The sequence below is a fragment of the Phocoena sinus genome, chromosome 21, assembly GCF_008692025.1.
Source record: "Phocoena sinus isolate mPhoSin1 chromosome 21, mPhoSin1.pri, whole genome shotgun sequence".
Classification (NCBI taxonomy): domain Eukaryota; kingdom Metazoa; phylum Chordata; class Mammalia; order Artiodactyla; family Phocoenidae; genus Phocoena; species Phocoena sinus.
The window spans coordinates 6,605,160-6,625,491 of NC_045783.1; the positions used below are offsets into that span (position 1 = coordinate 6,605,160).

Here is a 20,332-nt window from a genome sequence, read left to right on the forward strand (position 1 = left end):
AGAATTTTTCCATTTCTTCCTAAGTTTTCCAGTTTGTTGGTGTATAGTTGCTCATAGCAGCCTGTTATGATCTTTGTAATTTTGTGGTATCATTTGTAATGTCTGTTTTTCATTTATAAGTTATTGATTTGGCCCTTCTCTCTTTTTCCTTTGGTTAGTCTAGCTAAAGATTTGTCAATTTTGTTTATCTTTTCAAAGAACCAATTCTTATTTTGGTTAATCTTTTCTGTTGTTTTCCTGTTCTCTGTTTCATTTATGTCTGCTCTAACCTTTATTATTTCTTTCCTTCTGCCAACTATGGTCTCAGTTTGTTCTTTTTCTTGTTGCTTAAGGCATAGAGTTACATTGTTTATTTGGGATATTTCTTAATGTAGGCATTTATTGCTATAAACTTCCTTCTTAGAACAGCTTTTGCTGCATCCCATACGTTTTGGTATGTTATGTTTCCATTTTTGTTTGTCTCAAGATACTTTATTTCTCCTTTAATTTCTTCTCTGATTCATTGATTGTTCAGAAGAGTTTTGTTTACTCTCCATGTATTTGTAAAATGTTCACTTTTCCTCTTATTGATTTCTAGTTTTATACCATTTTGGTCAGACAAGATACTTGACTAATTTCAATCTTCTTGAATTTGCTAAGACTTGTTTTGTGACCTAATTCATGGCCTGTTCTAGAAAATGTTTCATGTGCATGTCAGAAGAACATGTATTCTGCTGTTGTCAGATAGAACATTCAGCATATGTCTATTACCTTCATAAGGTGTTGCTTAAGTCTGCTGTTTTCTTACTGATTCTCTGTCTGGATACTCTATCCATTGTCAAGAATGGGATATTAAAGTCCCCAACCATTATTATATTGCTGTTTATTTCTCCTTTTGACTCTGTTACTTTTTGCTTTATGTAATTAGGTGCTCTCATGTTGGATGCATTAATACTTAAAATTGTTATATCTTCCCGATATATTGGCTCCTTTATCATTATCATACTGACTTCCTTTGGCTTTTTTACCATTTTAAATTTAAAGTCTATTTTTTCTGGCATAAGTATAGTTACCTCTGCTTTTGTTTGGTCACCATGTGCTTGCAACATCTTTTCCCAGCCCTTCATTCTCAGCTTATGTATGTCTTAACACTAAAGTGAATTTCTTGTAGGCAGTGTATTGTTGGATCTTGTTCTTTTTATCCTTCCAGCTATTTTATATCTTTGGTTGGAAAATATAATCTGCGTATATTTAAAGTAACTACTGATACCTAAAGACTTACTCTTGCCATTTTGCTCTTCTTTTCTGGTTGCTTTGTAGACCCATTCTTGTTTGAATCCTATCCTGCTGTCTTTTTGTGTGTGTTTGTGTGTGTGTGTGTGTGTGTTTTTCCGGTACGCGGGCCTCTCACTGTTGTGGCCTCTCCCATTGCGGAGCACAGGCTCCGGACGCGCAGGCTCAGCGGCCATGGCTCACGGGCCCAGCCGCTCCGCAGCACGTGGGACCTTCCCGGACCGGGGCACGAACCTGTGTCCCCTGCATCGGCAGGCGGACTCTCCACCACTGCGCCACCAGGGAAGCCCCTTGTGTGTGTGTTTTGATGTCTTGTGGTATCACTATGCTTTGTCTTCTTTATTATGTTTTTCTGTAATTACTACAGGTTTTTTCCCTTATGGTGACCATGAGGCTTACATAAAATATCTTAAAATTATAACACCCTATTTTAAACTAATAACAGCTTAACCTAAATAGGGTTCTTATACTTTACACTTTTACCTTTCCCCACCTCACATTTTAGGTTATTGATGATTCAATTTATGTATTTTTATATTGTATAACTAATAACAGATTATTGTAGTTATGGTTATTTTTGCTACGTTTTTTTAAACCTAAAGTGGAGTTTTAAGTGAATTACACACCACCATTATCATATTACAGAATCTCTGACTATATAACATTACTGGTGAGTTTCACACTGCCTTCTTATGTATTTATGATGTTAATTAGTTTGATTAGGCTTTCAGAAATTTACCTATTTTATCAGTGTTTCCAAAGAATCACCGTTTGTTGGATGAATTCTTTCATTTCTTTAGTTTTACTTTGCTAATTTCTATTAGCTTAATTGTTTCCTTCCTGTCCTTCTTTAATTTACTATATAGTTCTTTTCCCAACCTCTTTTGTTGAATATTTAGCTAATTAGTTTGTAGTGATTTTTTTCTTTACTAATGTAAGCAATTAGAGCTATATATTTCCCTCTAAATCTTGCTTTAGCTGAAGCAAGGAGTTTTTTCTTCAGGTCTAAATATTATTTATTTCCATTATGCTTTCTTTTATGTATCAATTATTTGTATGATTTCAAACTTATAAGTACAGTTTTTGCACTGTGTCATTGCTTTTCTAATTTTAGTTCATAAAACGTGGTATGAAAGGAATGATTTTTTTTCTCCTTGATTGGAACTCCAAGCCAGACAGTCTAGCTTGTCAACTAGTATAGAATTTTTTCCTAGTCTCCTTCACTGAGTGTGTACTGGACAGAATTTCAGTTTTACCTGGAGGGTCTCCACTCCAATACCACTCACTAACACAGGCCCATAACCTCATCTGCTGACCCTGTTTTCTGTTATACACAAGCCCCTGCTTCCCAGAGCCCACTCCCCCCACCCCCGATTCCCGGGCAGCAGTCTTCAGCCCTCAGACTCAGGTAGTTCTCAGGATATGGCTCCTTTCTGATCCCCACCCACTGGGAATTTCCTTTCTTTTTTAGGGGTTGTGCAATACATTTATAAAGAAGTTTGTAATATTTTTCTTTAGCTTTCTAGATATGTTGCAGCAGAAGTGTTTTTAGGTTATTAAGCCTATTCTACTTCTTCCCCAATATTTTGGAAGTCAAAAACGTGGCCATTATCTGTTTTCCTTGCATTCTTCCTAAATAAAGCCTATTCTCCTCAATACGATTCTCTCTAACCAAGGGAAAGGTTATGTGTAAGGAAGTAATGACGAGAACACAAAAATGTTTATGATCATTTTTTCACTGTATCTGCAATTAAGTCACCACTTGTTACATGAAATAAAATAGTGGCTTTAAATATAAACACAGAGGAGACATAAGCTTGGTATTTATTTTAGTTATCAACCTACATTGATCCTCTACAAATACAGAATGATACGTTCTGTAAAATAGAGCTATTTCATGGAGAGGTGGCTGTTTACACATTTTGCTTTAGTTTCATGCTTTGGATCTAATTTTTTAATGCTTCACAGTAAATACCCTTGTTTTCCTTTCCTTCCCAAAGATCAGCGTAGAATACCGGTTTCACCCTCACTGGCACATCCAGGAGCACTGCATTCCCTTGAAAGGGCAGAGCTGAGAGATGCCAAACTTTAGGGTTAACTCATCACTCCTCCCAGGGGTCCTGCTTTGGTCCTCTGAAGTGGCTCAGCAGTCAGCACTGCTGGTGACCCTGGGCCAGAAGGTCCCTCTCAGTGCTCTGAGAAACTCTGCCAGTGGTTTATTCTCAGACACCTCATCAATTTGTTCTGATTTTTGTTTCTTCATGATTAATGCAGACCAGCTCCTTTGTTTCTGTTAGAACAAGAATAGTCATAGGTTACATTTTTATAGGGCCTAGTGGCTTATAAAGACCTTTCACACCTTCTTCTGATCCTTACAAAGACCGCTGCATTATTATGACAGGTGCAGTAAGTGCAGAATCATCACCACTTTACACGTAACTTCCCTGACTCCCAGGATTCTTAAGTCAACCTGCCCTGGTTCTACCAAGTGGTAGGTAAAGACTAGAACCCAGTTTTACCAAGAGGTTCCATGAAACTCCATGGATTCTCTCTGGGCTGGTGAACTGTGTGCCTGATGGCGTCACCCGGGTTAAAGGGTAGGTCCCAGTGTTCATCCTGCCTCCAGGAACCATCCTTGGTGGAGGGAGATGACAGACTGGGCTCTGCTCCCACACCCACCCCGTCAACACTTGACCCTCCATCCCACGCTGCTAAGCTGCTTAGACTCCTAAATCATCCATCATGATATGCCACCATACTTCCTTCAAAGCCTTGAAGGGCTTGTCAACTCCCCATGGATTCAAATCCAGGTTTGGCAAACATTCAAATACCTACTTTGTGTCACACACTGAGTGTATTAGTCAAGGTCCTCCAGAGACACAGAACCAATAGGAGACATTTATTGTAAGGAATTGGCTTGTGTGCTGATGGAGGCTGGAGAGTCTCAAGATCCACATTTGGCAGGCTGCAGACCCAGGGGAGCTGGTGGTGTGAGCTCCAGTCAGAACGCCTGCAGGCTCGAGACCCAAGCAGAGACGATGTTTCAGTTTGAGTCCAAAGGCAGGAAGAGATGGATGTCTCAGTTCAAGGCAGTCAGGCAGGAGGAGATCCGTCTTATTAAGGAGGTTCAGTCTTTCTGTTCTAGCCAGGCCTTCAACTGATTGGATGAGGCCCACCCACAGTGGGGAGGGCAACCTGCTTTACTCAGTCTGCCCATGCAAATGTGAATTTCACCCAGGTACATCCTCATGGACACACCCAGAATGATGTTTGACCAAATATCTGGGCATCACATGATCCAATCAAGTTGATAAATGAACATCACACTGGCCTGGGGAATGTCTTCACCCTCTTCAAGGGGTGAATAGTTAAGTAAACTTGGGATAGTTTAATAGTTAAGTAAACATGCCATGGGGTACTCCTCAACAATAAAAAGTTACCAACTATTGATACACACAGCGTAGATGAGTTATCAGAGAATTATGCTGAGGGATAAAAGCCAATGCCAAAGGATACATATTGTATGATTCCATTTACATAACATTCCATTCCATTTACATAACATTCTTGAAAGGACAAAGTTATAGAAATGGAAAACAGATTACTGGTTGCCAGGAGTTAAGGAAGCGGGGTAAGTAGGTGTGGTTACAAAGGGGATGTGGTCACGAGGGATCATTGTGATGGAGGTGGTCTCTATCTTCACTGTGGTGGTTGATACATGAACCTCACACGTGATAAAACCGGTGTGCAGAGCAGAAGTTGAGACACAGATGTAGAGAACAAACGTATGGACACCAAGGGGGGAAAACCGCGGGGGTGGGGGGTGGCGGTGGGGATGGTGGTGTGATGAATTGGGCGATTGGGATTGACATGTATACACTGATGTGTATAAAACTGATGACTAATAAGAACCTGCTGTATATAAAAAAAATAAAATTCAAAAATAAAACAAAAAACTGCACAGAACTAAACAGACAAATACCGCCCCCCCGCAACCCAAATATATGGATACCCAGACAAGTTAAATCAGAATCCTAGGTGTTTGTGTATTTTTAAACCCCCTCAGGTGATTCTGGTGTTCTGTCAGGGTTGAGAGTCACTGCCCTAAGCATTTTCAAAGAAATACCTTGGTCGAATTTTACAACGTATTTGCAACACACGGCTAGAAGCAGCAATTTGGTTTAAAAAAGACATTAAAATCTCCAAATCATTAATTCCTGTACAGAACTAAATGGTATGTAAAGTTATCCCTCTGAGTATTCCAAATCCTTGCAATTCAAGCAGCTTCCATGACGTCATCTGGCAGTTTTTCACAAATGCAGCGTTTCGGGCCCCACCCAGATCTACTGAATCAGAATCTACCTTTAACAATATCCCCAGATGATTCGAATTCACATTAAAGTTCAAGAAGCCAGCTCAGAATTTTCTCATAGGCTTTTCAAACACAATTACAAGGCGGCATGATTGTATGTAACTCTCTAGAAATTAAATCTTTTAATGCCCTAAACGGCACTTCTAAACACATGAGAGGATAGTAGTATTTAATGTAACGCATGGTGAAAAATGTTTTATTAAAAAATGTGGCACTGGGTGTACAAGATAATGGGAGTGGCCGGCATGACACAAAGCAGCTTTAACTGACATCAAATGAAGTCTCATTTGTGACTCTACTTTTCAGTGTTGTTTGCCTTTCAAAGCAGTTTTCTGAGTTTGATCAAGGCTCTCCCTTATTCATAGACAATTTCAGTTTGTGCCGTTGTGAGTGGGGAGTTCTGATTTTAGATGGTTTTTGTAGGATTACTGCTCATTAGCTGAATGATGTTGAAGGTGTCAGCTTCTCTGCAAGTGAAGGGGAGGACTGGACCAGATGTAGTGGTTTTGAGATGATCCCATAAGTAACCAGAGGCACTGCGGAGGTGATTCCATGGGGACGAAGGATCCTTTGGGCAAGGATCTGGAACCCTCTCTTCCCTCCCCATTCCTTAACTGGAGCAGTTCTGTTGCCACTTGATGCATCTATTGCAACTTTCATGCAACCTCACTTAAAGGGTTTTGCCATTTAACAAAGGCTGAAAACAACCGCTAGTTACAGCTTCTTGGAAACACGTTGATTGAGTTTAAGGACATGTGTTTCATAAGGGTAGTTACCTGCACGTGGTAGGCATTAGTAAACGTTTTAAAAATCCATCATTACTAGTCCATTGGACATTCTCAGAGCTGCAGTTAAGCCTGACGAGCTTGCAGTGCCATGTAGGGATTCCGTGTTCAAACCCCAGTCCTTCCATCCACTGGTGTAATATCGCCAAAAAGCAGAGTATCCACAGATAAGAATACAAGTCCCACAGTCCCTAATCCACAATTCCCAAATCCAAATGCACTAAAATATAGGTTTTTTTGAATTAGAGGCAAAATCTGACCTGAACACACGAGATGATCAATAGTTTTCTGTGTTCCACTCAATGTGGTATGTGTCATGGAAGAAACGTGAGGTTGCAGGTTGCTGCCCCTGAGTGCCTGGTGGGGGGGGTCACATGCATCACAGTCCTTGCTGGCAGGGGTGGGGGGCCCTCGGGTAGCTGACACTGATGGGAGTTAAGAGGTTTGTTGGGGGTAACTCCCAAGAAAAATAAAAATGGGAGGAAGCAGGATTCGTAAGGAGCGCTTGTGGACGCAGCTGTGACAGGACAGGAGGAAGGAAGAGAGGGTGGAGGAGAGGCCTCAGACACTGCAGGTGGGGACGGAGGTTCTGGAGCCCGGGTGCCTGTCAGGGGTCTTATATTAGCAGAATTGGCCAGGCCCCTGATGCCCGCTGGGCCCGATCCTTGCCCGGGTATGACCGCCCAGGAAGAGAGTGGCCTCGCCTTGAAAACTGAGGCGGATCTTTTTTTTTTTTTTTTGCGGTACACGGGCCTCTCACTGTTGTGGCGTCTCCCGTTGCGGAAGCACAGGTTCCGGACGCGCAGGCTCAGCGGCCATGGCTCACGGGCCCAGCCACTCCGCGGCATGTGGGATCCTCCCGGACCAGGGCTCGAACCCGTGTCCCCTGCATTGGCAGGCGGATTCTTAACCACTGTGCCACCAGGGAAGTCCTAGAAGATTCTTTCTTCAAGTGGGATCCGAGAGGCACAGCTCCAAGGTTGCCACATTTTTTTTTAAATTTATTGGTATATAATGCATGCACCATAAAAATTTACCCATGGCAAGTATACTGTTCAACGATTTTAGTAAATGTATACAGTTTTACAACTAAAATCACAATCGAGTTTTAGACTATCTCCAACACTCCAAAACGTCTGCTGTCTATTCCCACTTCTACCCCCAGCAGCAGGAAACCAGTGATCTGTTTGTCTCTATAATTTTATCTCCTCTAGAAATTTTGTCTAAATGGAATCATACGATATGTAGTCTTTTGTGTCTGGCTTCTTTCAACTACCGTGTTCTTGGGGTTGGTCCAGGTTTTTGCCTGTATCACTTGTTTGCTCCTTTTTATGGCTGAGGAGCAATCCATGGTATGGATATAGCACATTTTGTGTATCCATTTATCAGTTGATGGATTGCTTCTAGCTTTGGGCTGGTGTGAATAACGCTGCTGTGAACATTTGCGTACAAGTCCTTGTGCAGGCACATTTTCACTGCTCTTGGGTACATACCTAGGAGTAAAGTTGCTGCGTCACATGGCAAGTGTCTGCTTAGTTTTTAAACCAAACTGCAAAATGATGCAGCCACACCAGCGGTGCACGGGAGTCCTAGATTCTCCACACGCTGGTCAACTCTTGTGTTGTCAGAACTGTCGGCCGCAGCCATTCCCGAGGGTGTGTAGTAGCACCTCCTTGTGCTTTTACTTTGCGTTTCTCTAATGACTAATAACGTTGAGCATCTTTTCATGTGCTTATTAATCATTTCTGTATGTTTTTGTGTGAAATGTCTTCTGCCCATTCTTTATCTTCTTGTTAATGAATAAAAAGTTCTTTACATAGTCTGGATACAGCTCATCAGCTGTATGCTTCACAAATATTTTTCCTAGTCTCTGACTTGTCTTTTAAGTTTCTTAATGGTTTCTTTTGAACAGCAAAACTTTTTAAAACTTTGAGGTCCAATTTATGTTTTTAGGAATTGTGCCTTTAGTACCCTACCTAAAAAAATCTTTGCCTGACCTTTCAGAAAGATTTCTTGCTATGTTTTCTTCTAGACGTTTTATAATTTTAGGTCAGTGGTTCTCAGCTGGGAACAGTTCTGCTCTCCAGGGGAAATCTGGGGATATCTGAAGACAGTCTGGACTGTCGCCACTGGGTGAGGTGTGCTAATGGCATCTAATAGACAGAGGCCAGCGGTGGTGCCAAGCATAGTATGATGCCCAGGACAGCCCCTGCAGCACAGAATTATCTGGTCCCAAAATGCTGGTAGTGATGAGGTTGAGAAACCCTAAGTTAGGTTTCTGGTCCATTTGAGTTAACTTTCGTGTATGGTGTGAGGTAGGGATCCATGTGCATTTTCTTTTTGTGTGTGAGGTAAGGACGTAGGTGTGATAAGGATGTAAGTGTGCTTCTTTCTGTTTTTTTTGTTTTGTTTTATCCTACTGCATTGAATTGACTTGGCGCCTTTGTTGAAATCAACTTGACCATAAATATCAGGATTTATACCTAGAGTCTCTATTCTCTTCCCTTGATCTGTAGTCTCCCTCTATGCCAATAAGTTTTGAAATCAGGTAGTATAAATCCCCCAACTTTCTTTTTCTAAAGAAATTACTTTTTTCTACTAGGGGTTCTTTGCATTTTCATATACATTTTAGCATCAGCTTTTCAAGGTCTATAAAAACATCTACCTGGTATTTTGATGATTACATTGAATTTGTAGATCAATTTGAGGAAAATAGCCATCTTATCCATATTGAGTCTTCTAATCCATAAACTTGGTATATTTCTCCATTTATTTAGAACTTTAATTTCTCTCAGAAGTGTTTTGTTAAGTATACCGATCTTCTACTTCTTTTGTTAAATTTGTTCCTGTTTAGTTTATTTTTACATGATATTGTAACTGGAATTGTATTCTTAATTCTATCTTTGAATTGTTTGTTGATAGTATATAGGAACACAGTTCAGTTAGCTTTGTATATAGATTTTGTATTCTGTAATTTTGCGAAACATGCTTACTCTAGTTTTTTCTTTAATTCCTTATAATTTTCTACATATAGTATCATGTGATCTGAGAACAGCTTTACTTCTTCACTTCCAGTCTGTATGCCCTTAATTCCTTTCCTGGCCTTCTTCCCTCAGTAGAATCTCTGACATAATGTTGAACAGAAGTGGTGAGAGGCACATGCCTTTCAAAATTCAAAAAGTTCAGAATTCTGAGACACTTTTAGCCGTGTGTGTTTTGGGTAAGGGGTTGCAAACCTCTAGTAACTAACTTTTAGGCTTGTTGGCAGGATTAAATGAGGTACCACACAGAAAATGCTTAAAGCCAGGCACAAATCAGTGTGCTCACAAGAGATTAGCTTTTAGAGAGAGAATCTTCAGTGGCTCCTGGCAGGCTGGCATCAGGAATCTTAGCTGTGAGGATGCAGGCCTGGGTGGGCACGTGACCTGGGTGGCACTCTGTGGCTGATGTGGCCGTGGGGTGGAGTTCTTTGTGGCTTGTCTCCACCAGGAGTCAGCACAGTTTTGTCAGCTGCCTCGGGAACTTTCGGTGCGATGGGAGCTCTGCCGTAGTATTGATACCTGAGCCTCAAAGTCGCCAAGCCCAGGAGGCAGTGGGTGTAGTGACACGGGATTTTACAAGGTGGGAGGAAGGCCTTCGGCCTGCCGAGCTGCACTGAGGCTCAACGTTGTTGAGGCAGGAGTATTATGAGGGGACTTGGGGTATACGTTATATTAACACCAAGAGAAAACCCTTCATTATTTCCATGTGCATCGTTACTGCCCTTCTAGGAGGGTTATTCTAGAAGTTGATCCCTCGTATTTGCTGAGGGACTTGACATTTATTTGAGGTAGAAATAGCAGCTGAGACGAGTGACAGATAAACAACATGGAGGGAACAGTATCACGAGGGAGTCTAACTGGCACCTTCGGCCTTGCTGGGATTTAGCATCTCTCTCCTACACAAGGTGACTGGCCAGCGTGTGTACGATTTGGCCTGAATGCCCGTTTCCTGCAGGGGATGGTGAGCATCCTGGTGGCCTGCAGAGGCCCTGGTCTCCTGTGGGTGAGGCTCTCCTCACCAGAAACCAAGCTTGCAGAAGCGGGGCTACTTTGATGGAGCTAATTATCATTAATTGTGGCTCTTCACACCTGTCCTCATTATTATTTTGAGAAGAATCTCAGATACATAAGGTGATAACGGACCAACATCCTTCATACCTGGTAGATGATACGTTAATAAAGAAACGTAGAAAACTCAGGGGCTCTTTGTTCTCGGTAATAGAACAATGTAATTTCCATCCTTTGTTTAACAGTATGGCTCTTCAGTGATAGAGGTTCTGGGACCTCTCAATTATGATCGTAACTAGGACACACAGACTGGCTTTAATAGGAAAGGCCCAACAGGGCAGGTCAGTGCTCCTCTGAGACACTCACTCAGGCATCAGAAAGCCACACAAAGGAGCTTTCTTCACATGAAACACACAGGCGGCAGACGTGACGGTGGAGAAAGGCATCCTTCCTGCGTCCACCCCTCCCCTCACTTGAGCGTCCGAGGACGCCGGGACGGGCTGTTAGCAGCAGCCACGGGTTGAGCGGTGTCTCCTTCACGGCAGCACCGGGCGGTTCTCTGAGGCAAAGACCTTGTGCTGAGTGACTGAGTCTAGAGGAAGAGAAGCAGGTTAGCACTGACAATGGCCAGCATGTGGTAAGACGACAAACTCATCACAGATACACAAATCATATATAAAGTCGTCAGTGGTCCTGGGCAGCACGGTCCATATGTCCACAGGTCCATATGGCACATGTGGCTCTTTAAAATGAAGTAAAATCACATAAATGATTTAGCTCCTCAGTCACACCAGCCACATCTCAAACGCTCCGTCGTCACGTATCCTATTAGATGTAGCACACACAGGGCATGCCCTTCATGGCAGAACGTTCTAGTAGACAGGAGTGTCTGCCCAGTCCACGATGTGGGAGATCCAAATTCTAATCTCAGCTACAGCAAGTACTCTTTGGTACAAGGCAGAGTATAAATAATGAAAATACCATGAAGGGCCCTGGCCCAGGATGAGCCACAGGTGCAGGGGAAGAGGCCAACACAGCTGTGCCTGCAGCCGCCTCCAAGCAGGCCCTTTACCCTTAATGCTGGACGGCTGACTGCTTCCGACCCTTCTGCTGCTGTTAGAATGAGATGTGCAATGGACTGTCAGTGCTGACTGACCGACAAAGTGAACTCGTTGATTACTATTATTATCCAGACTGTCGTGAGCAACGACTGTATATCTGAAGGACCTTAAGAAGCCAGCGTGATGAGCAATAGGCCATGGAAAGCTGCGGTGGTTGTGAGATACAAAGCAGAAAAAATGGGTTTCTTTTATGAATAAAATAAAAAAAACAGCTTATCTTAGTTATAGCTCAAGCCAGTGCGCCAGAATTTAATCACAGCCCTCCCACTACAAATGCACTTCCACACAGGTGGTCTGACCTGGTAGCTGAATCTCAGAGGATCATTAATGTTTGTTATATATATTATATACATTATATAATTATAATTAGTAATACATACAGTAGAACCTTAACAGTTATTATTGATACCCAGCATACCACTTAACTCTCTCTACAACACTGAAGTATTATGATTTACATTTTAATGTTAGTCCTTTATTCACGATTTGTGTTGTACATATTTTCTGTTTGTTGCTTGCCTTTCGACCTTTCTTATGCAAACGTTTATTTATATATTCAAATTACATCAATCTTTTATTGCATTTGGATTTTGAATCACAGGTAGAAAGCCTTCCCTATACCTGGTTATAAAATAATTCAGCCATATTTTCTTCCAGGTTTTAAAAAACCTGTTGATTCAATTTTTACATTTAGATTTCTGACACGTCATTTTCGAAAGCCGGAGAATGCCAAAAGGATGATGCTTTTTCTTAATCTAAAAATCCAATATAATCCCCAAATTCCAAATGTTTGTTTAAAAAAAAACTTGACATGCTTCTTCTGAAGTTTATATGGGGGGAAAATGCACGGGAAGACAACTTTGAAAAAGAAGAATGAGAGAGAATTTGACGTACTAGATAGTGAAACATACTATAAAATTATGGCAGTAAAACAGGTAATTAACACAGAATAGGTAAATAGATCAGTGGAAGAGAACAAACTCCAGGAACCCACCCGTGCATATGTGGGAGTTTAAGAGCTGATTCAAGGCGGCATTAAAAATCAGTGGAGAATAGCTAAATTATTAAAGAGATGGGATGATCCCTTATATCCCACAATGACTGCATTACAGGTGGATTAATGCTCTAAACATTAAAAAACTGTGAAAGTATTAATAGAGACAGGAGATGAGTTTAAAGTTCAGGGTAGGGAAACCTTCCTAAGTGAAACCTCAGTGTAGGTGCTGTGGAGAAATGGAGGTATTTGATTCCATCCAGAATAATAATTAAAAATTAGGGCTTCTCTGGTGGTGCAGTGGTTGAGAGTCCGCCTGCCGATGCAGGGGACACGGGTTCATGCCACGGTCCGGGAAGATCCCATGTGCTGCGGAGCGGCTGGGCCCGTGAGCCATGGCCGCTGAGCCTGTGCGTCCGGAGCCTGTGCTCCGCAATGGGAGAGGCCACAGCAGTGAGAGGCCCGCGTACCGCAAAAAAAAAAAAAAAAAAAAAAAAAAAATTAAAACCCATAGAAAACACCATAAACAAACATAAGAGACAGAGAGGATCTTACATTTATCACAAAAGGTTATAGTCCATACTATACAAATATGCTGCAAAACAATGTGGAAAAGAGAAACAGCCCAATGTAAAAACAGGCAAGAGATAAGAATTGGCCGTTCATGACCTATGAATCCCTCTTCTAGGTACTCATGCTCATGAGTAACTGAGTAATTACGGCATATACGTTAAGTAATGAGATCACCAAATATTGAAAATATGGGTAAAAAATATGGTACTGGTGAGCGTCTGGGGAACGGGAATATCCAGGTACTGTTAGTAAGACTGTAAGCTGGTATAGCTGTGTGGATCAAGGTTTAAGGTACACACACCCTAGGGCTCAGTAATTCCTCTTCTACGAATCCCTTTTACAGAAATATTCCCGCCTGGGACTGGGCCACACTAATTATAGCTCAAGACAGTCTCTTAAAATTGAATTCAAATCATTCCAATTAGAACACACACACACACACACACACACACACACACACACACACACAACTTACAGGAGCAGAAGCAGTGGAAATAACCCCAAATGTCTAACTGTAAGGAGTGTGTAAATTAATCACAGCACCTCCAATGGTTAAAAAGAATGAGGTTACTGTTTGTGTTAAAATGGAAGGATCTTCTAGACACACAGTTGGGATAAAAACTCATGAACGATATGTGATCCTCCTTTTATAGAAAACAAATCCTCAATGCATATGTTTATGTACATTTATTTCTGTGTAAATACGTGTTAAATCTGAAACACACAGTTCAATCTTTGGTGTCGTTACTTTAGGGAAGGGTAGTGAGATTTTGGGTCTTTATGTATTTCTCTATTGTTTGAATTCTTTGACCATGAAATCAAGCGTCACTGTACACCATCCATCCATCCATCCATCCATCCATCCATCCATCCATCGTGGTGGGGAAAAAAGACTGGCTGGAGAAGGGTCCAGTTTTAAATTCAGATAAAACAGAAGCTACAACAAAGCCTGTGGCTGGCCCCTCCCACCTCTTCGAAGGTGCTGCCTGAGGAATTAACCCCTGCGCATGGTGCTGTGCAGAGTGGGACCAGGAGAACACTTGAGGACTGAGTAATAGCTGAGAGCCAGGACAGCTGTGTCCAGGGAGCCCCTCTCGGCTCCAAGTTCCCCGCTGTAAACACACGCACGGAGAGTGGTTTCTATCCAAGTTCATTCGGCATCTGAAGACAGCCAAGTCCCCAGATTCCAGTGTCACGTCAGGTGCACGATCCTCGAACACCCCATAAAGCATGACCACAAGACAGGTGTTAGAGCAATGGCCGTCCCAGCCAGCGGAAAGGGAGACAAATAGTACACCAGCAGCTCCCATGAAATTTAAATTGGAAAGAAAAAAACCCAGGTTTTGTTTGTTTGTTGTTTGAACAGAGTTACTCAGCGGGTCTTGGCACACGTATCTGCACACGTTAAAGTTCACTGGCTATGATTCTGTGTGCTTGGGATGTGGAATCAACATGCCACCGATGCTTTTTTTTTCTTTTTTTTAATAGTGGGACAGGCAAGTCACTTTATTGAACTAAGACTCCAATTGCCAACAGCCAGATGTGGCTAACGGTCCCTGTGCAGAGTTTGGGGACCCTCAGGGCGCTGCTGGGAGCTTTATCTTGACTTACCAAAATGAGCTATGAATTTTAGGGCTGGGAAACCTCAGTATCTGTGTAGCCAGATATCCACGCATAGTAGTCACCTCTACTACTCTGCAGAGCGAGGGTCCCCCAGCAGACGCCAAATATTCCTGAAGTCCTTTCTGATGCCGAGCCCGGCCCGTACTTCTCTCTGGACCCACACCGAGCAAGTCTGTCTCCCTCTGCGCGTTGATTCCTCTTCTGAATAAACCAGTCCCTTCTCTGCTTCTTCACGGATCCTTACCGTTCTCCCGGGGGCTCAGAACCCAAGTCTAGGACTCCTCTTCTATTCTCTTTCCTAACACAGCACAGTGTCCAATCTGCCAGCAAGTGCAATTGGCTCCAGAGTTTTTATTTAACATATTAAACAGCTTCACACCACCTCCATCGATAGTACCCTGGTCCTAACCACCATCGTTTATCACCTGAGTCACTGCAAGAGCCTAAGATCACTCTCTCTGCTTCTATTTAAAAATATGTCTTAGAGCCCATTTCCCCTTCTTAAAATCCTTTGACTTCTATTTATTCTCAGAACAAAAACCACACCTCTAACTACTGTCCGCCGGGCCTTGTGTGGTCCAGGCTCTGCTGCTTCCGCCCCCCCCCCCCCCCCCCCGAGCTCTGTGCTCTAGACCCACTGCCTCTGCCCACCTCTCATCCTTGACCCTAACTGTTCCCTTAGCTCCACATGAGCTCATCCCTCTGGACCACATTCAGAGCTCAGGTCAAACACAGCTCCTTGGTAAGGAGCCCACCTCAGTGTCTCTCTCCATACTCATACCCTGTTTTCTTCATAGCATTTATCACCGTCGGGATTAAAAAGAAATGCCCATCTTTAGAATGTAAGTCCCACGGGAAAAAGGGCTGTACCCTTTTGAGAGATGCTCAAGAAATACTGCGTAAATGAATGACCTGATGCCATGTGGAATATCTGAAGGAAATAGCAGTTCTCAGCATTTTTTTTCTGCTCTGATATTGGGCTGGAAACTTTCACATATCTGATACTTTTCCAAGGGTATAGCGCGAATTTGCACTGTGTCTTAGACAAGACAGTCCAGTTTATTCCTAGCATGCCAACTTTTCCTTTCCACCCAAGAAACACGAGTGAAATGATATGACAGGGCTAGCTTTGAGTTCACTGTATTTCTGTTACATTTTACATTTACTACTGGGCATCGGAATACTAATGATTTTAGTAAGTGGATCATAAATAAAGACCAATCTTGCTGAATTGGTTACAACGATTCTCTTAGATTTTTCTAGATACACAACTATATCGTAGGCAAATAAAATGATTTTTCCCTTCCTTTCTAATTCTGATCCTTCGTTTGTGCTTCTTATTTTATCCCCTTGACTAGGAACTCTAGAACGCTGCTGAGACACAAGGGTTAATAGCCATATGTATTTTGTACCTGACTTAAACCTTAAACTAAGATTTTCACTGTTAAATATATGTTGTAGGGTTTTTTATAGATACCCTTCACTGTGTGAAGAAAGTGCTCTTATTCCTAGCTGATGAAGTGTTTTTTGTTTTTATCATGAGTGGGTACTGCATTTTCTCTAATGCTTTTTAACATCTACTGAGAAAAATCAATGGATTAGGAAAAAAGATTGAATGATATTTATTTCTACATTCTTTGGTTAAACCCTACCTGACTATATGTTTCTTAACACACTGCTAAATTTAATCTGTAAATATTTTATTTGGGATGTTTTTTTTCCCCCCTGCGGTACGCGGTTCTCTCAACGTTGTGGCCCCTCCCGTCACGGAGCACAGGCTCCAGACGCGCAGGCCTAGTGGCCGTGGCTCACGGGCCCAGCCGCTCCGCGGCATGTGGGATCCTCCCGGACCGGGGCACGAACCCGCGTCCCCTGCATCGGCAGGCGGACTCTCAACCACTGCGCCACCAGGGAAGCCCTATTTGGGATTTTTATATCCATATTCACAAACGAGTTTGGGCTAGCCTCGTAAAATGAGGTGAATAGCTTTTCTGTGCAGTAATGTGTAATGTTTGGTAAAATTTACTGTTAAAACTATCTAGGGGGAGATGTCTTAAACACGATTTTCTTGTGGTAAAACGGTCATAACCTAAAATTTACCATTTAAGCCATTTTAAGTGTACAATTCAGTGGCATTAAGTACATTCACAGTGCTGTGCAAACATGACCGCTCCTCATTTCCAGAACTTTCTCATAATCCCAAACACGATCTCTGTGCCCATTAAGCAATAACTCCCCATTCCCCTCCCCCCACCTTAGACGCGATTACCCTGTGTTATAATTTCTCGATGAATCTGCCTGTTCTAGGTAACTCATAGAAGTGGAATCCTACAGTACCTGTCCTTTTGTGACTGGCTTCACTTTAACATAATGTTTTCAAGGTTCGTTAATGTTGCAGGTTTAAGAACAGCTTTCCTTTGTAGGGCTGGATAGTATTCTACTGTATGTATGTATCACGTTTTGTTATCCATTCATCTGTTAATGGACACTTGGTTGCTTCTGATTCTTAGCTGTTGTGAACGATACTGCTGTAAACACGGGCGTGTAAATATTTGAGTCCCTGCTTTCAAATCTTTTGGATATGTATCTAGAATTTGGAATTACTAGGTCATAGGGTAGTTTGTTTTTTTTTAAATTTTTTGAGGAACTGCCGTTTTACATTCCTGCCAACAGTACACGAGATCCCACTCTCTCCACAGTTTGTTTTGATAATAGCTGTGGTTTTGAGATGCATTTCTCTAATGATTAGTGATGCCGAACATCTTTTCATGTGCTAATGTCGTCACTGGAGAAAGGTCTAATCAACTCCTTTGCCCGTTTTTTTACTCAGGTTTTTTGTTGTTGAGTTGTAAGAGTTCTTTATAGCTTTCGGATATTAACCACTATTATTTCCAAGTAGCTTTTAAGAGCGGTGGTCACCTTTTTTCTTGCATGTGTCCAAATCACTTGAGACAGAGACGGGCGAGTCAGTCCTTCAGGTCTCCCAGGCAGATGAGAGCAAATAAGGTCTCTGTTCAGGGAGGGGAACTGGGAAACCAAGACTGTCGGGGTGAGTAAATGGCACAGGACTTTCCTACTGCTGTAAACATGGCTTTGCTTGGTTGGGCGTTTGCCTGGTGGCCGTAAAGCTTTGATTTTTTTCCCAGAGCTCCTGAAAAGTTGGTTCTGACGGCTTCTGCTTGTTTTTTCCACGTTTCTGTGGGGAGACAAGGGCTTGGAGCTTCCCAGTGTGCCATCTTGCTGACATCACTCTGCAGGCGACTTTCACGTCGGGTGGTGAGAGGCATCCTTCAGATTACAATTCTTTTTTTTTTTTAATGGTTGAAACTGTTTAGATTTTCTATTTCTTGAATCGATTTTGGTAACATTTTCTAGAAATTATCCATCTTGCCTATTTTTAAATTTACTGGCATAAAGTTATCCATCAACGAGCTCACGATTTTTAGCTACCCTCACTGTATCTGTGGTTGTAGCCCCAATTTCATTCTTAGTTTTGTTCATTGGACTCTCTTCTTTTTCACTGTTTCTAGAATTTTGATTTGTTTTCCTCTCCCCCCCACCCAAATAACTTTTTCTCTCAAATTTTTCTCTTTGCTTCAATTTTGTTAATGTTTGATGTTCTCTTTATTCTTTCTTTCTCCTACATCCCTCTATATTAACTTCTTGCTACATATTCATCTTCAAGCGCCACAGTTTAAGAAAAATTGAGTCAAAAAGTAAAATGAGATAATTTAATCCGATGACTTCCCCTCTTCCTGCAAATCGGGGAAAGCTTCTTGTGCCTGTGCTTTGACGTGGACACGCTGAGCTCAGCCCAGCTTGTGGGGTGTCGGGGTCCGTCCCGCGCAGTTTGAGAACCACCGCAGTGGTGGGTGCACGAGTGAGGAGAAGGTGCGGTGACCGAGCTGCACGAGATCTGACTCTTTACGGACGCAGACTCTCGGCTGGGAGGTGGGCAACCAGGAACTCTGGGTCTGCAATTCACCACGTGGCTCTGGCCCAGGAATTCAGATTCCTCACTTTCCTCATCTCCAAAAGGAGTCGTTTCCTGTCGACCATCTCAGAATTCATTTCGAGCAGCTTCACTCTGATAGGGCTGCCATCACCAAACACTGCCCATCGTGTGGCTTGAACAACAGACATTATTTTCTCACGGTCGTCAGCCGGGTGGGTTTCTCCCGAGGCCTCGCTCCTTCTCTGTCCTCACCAGGTCTTTCCTCTGTGCGCACATCCCTAGTGTCTCTTCCCCTTATAAGGTCATCGGTCCACATAGATCAGGGCCACACTTATGACCTCATTCCACTTCAGTCACCTCTTTAGGGGCCTTGTCTCCACACACAGCCGCAGCCTAAGGTGTGGGACTTAGGACTTCAGCACAGGACTCTGTGGGGACCAGCTCAGTCCACAGCACGAGCTCCATCACTTAGGCAGTTAGTGATGAACACCGTAAACCTAACATGCAACAACAGCGCAAACCTGGAACGCAGACGAGATGCTCCTAGGATCCCTGACGGTGTCTCCGTGATCAGGAAACCCTAGGGCCTGGGGCTGTAACAAACGCCCTGTTCAGAGCGTGTGGGTTTGAGCCAGTCTCGTGTCAGCCCTCAGTGGAGACGGCCATCCTGCCAGTGTGCACGAGGCCCACGTGCTATCAGCGGTTTTTCCCTGAGAACACTGACGTGGGGAGACATTCAAATCAAATGCTTTTTTATAAGTTATAAGAAAGTCATGCCGAGGCAAGACTTCTTTTTTTTTTTTTTGGCAAGGCTGTTGAGACTATTACATTATGTTCCCACAATAGTATAAAATGTATGTTTTATCACTTGAATGTAGCCCAGACAATAAAAGGGCGCCCGAGACTGGAAACGTGCCTATGAGAAAGGCCAAACCAACCTGCAGTGATAAGACCAGTGGGGATAAAAAGAGTGAAAAATGGTTACAGCTCAGGCCACTGACCTGCGATGGATGCCCATGGGCCCCGCCACGCCAGCGGGTACCTCAGACCCCAGGGTCTTCGTCTCTTAATGTGTAAGATGGGAACTATACTCTGTGTGCGTGCGGGAGAAACCAGAGTGCTGGAAAGTGCTTCAAAACATAATACGTCTTTACCAACATCAGGTAACGGTGACATTTTTCTTCCTGCTGCCGGAAATCTGACTTTTGTTTTCCCGTGTATTTTCATACATATTCAAGTGCCGCAAGTGTGGTCTTCTTAAAAATCCCCATTCCTCCTCCTGGGTGAATGATTCATCAAGAATCTTGGCCTAAGTATGCTGCTGTTTCAGGGAAAACAGACTCTGGGGAATGACTTGGGAACACAATCGGGACTGGTCCAGTGGCTTCGTTAGAAGGCAGCTCGGTGTGTGTGAGCTTCTGCTCGGAGCCAGTGAGTAAGACGTGGCTTAAGTTTCACGTGTGGAGCCCTAGTGGGAGACTTCTTAAGTTCACACCGTTCTAGGCCAGCAACACCAGGCGGTAGGATGATCATTTAACAGTTTTCAAAAAAATATTCAAAAACATTGGGTCATTGTTTTTAAGATACA

At 42.8% G+C, this 20,332-nt stretch overlaps 1 protein-coding gene across 2 annotated transcripts in view; it reads right to left on the reverse strand.

The window, feature by feature from the left end:
* Positions 1 to 3,065: 3,065 nt before the first annotated feature.
* Positions 3,066 to 20,332, reverse strand: part of MCPH1 (microcephalin 1) — a 238,240-nt gene continuing 220,973 nt past the window's right edge. The window contains exons 16-17 of one of the 2 annotated variants that reach the window (XM_032618442.1): positions 10,845 to 11,070; positions 3,066 to 3,562 (exon numbers count right to left, since the gene is read on the reverse strand). The gene's annotated coding sequence lies outside the window, so the exon portion shown is untranslated. The remainder of the gene's footprint in view (positions 3,563 to 10,844; positions 11,071 to 20,332) is intronic. The other variant, XM_032618443.1, reaches the window with a different exon arrangement.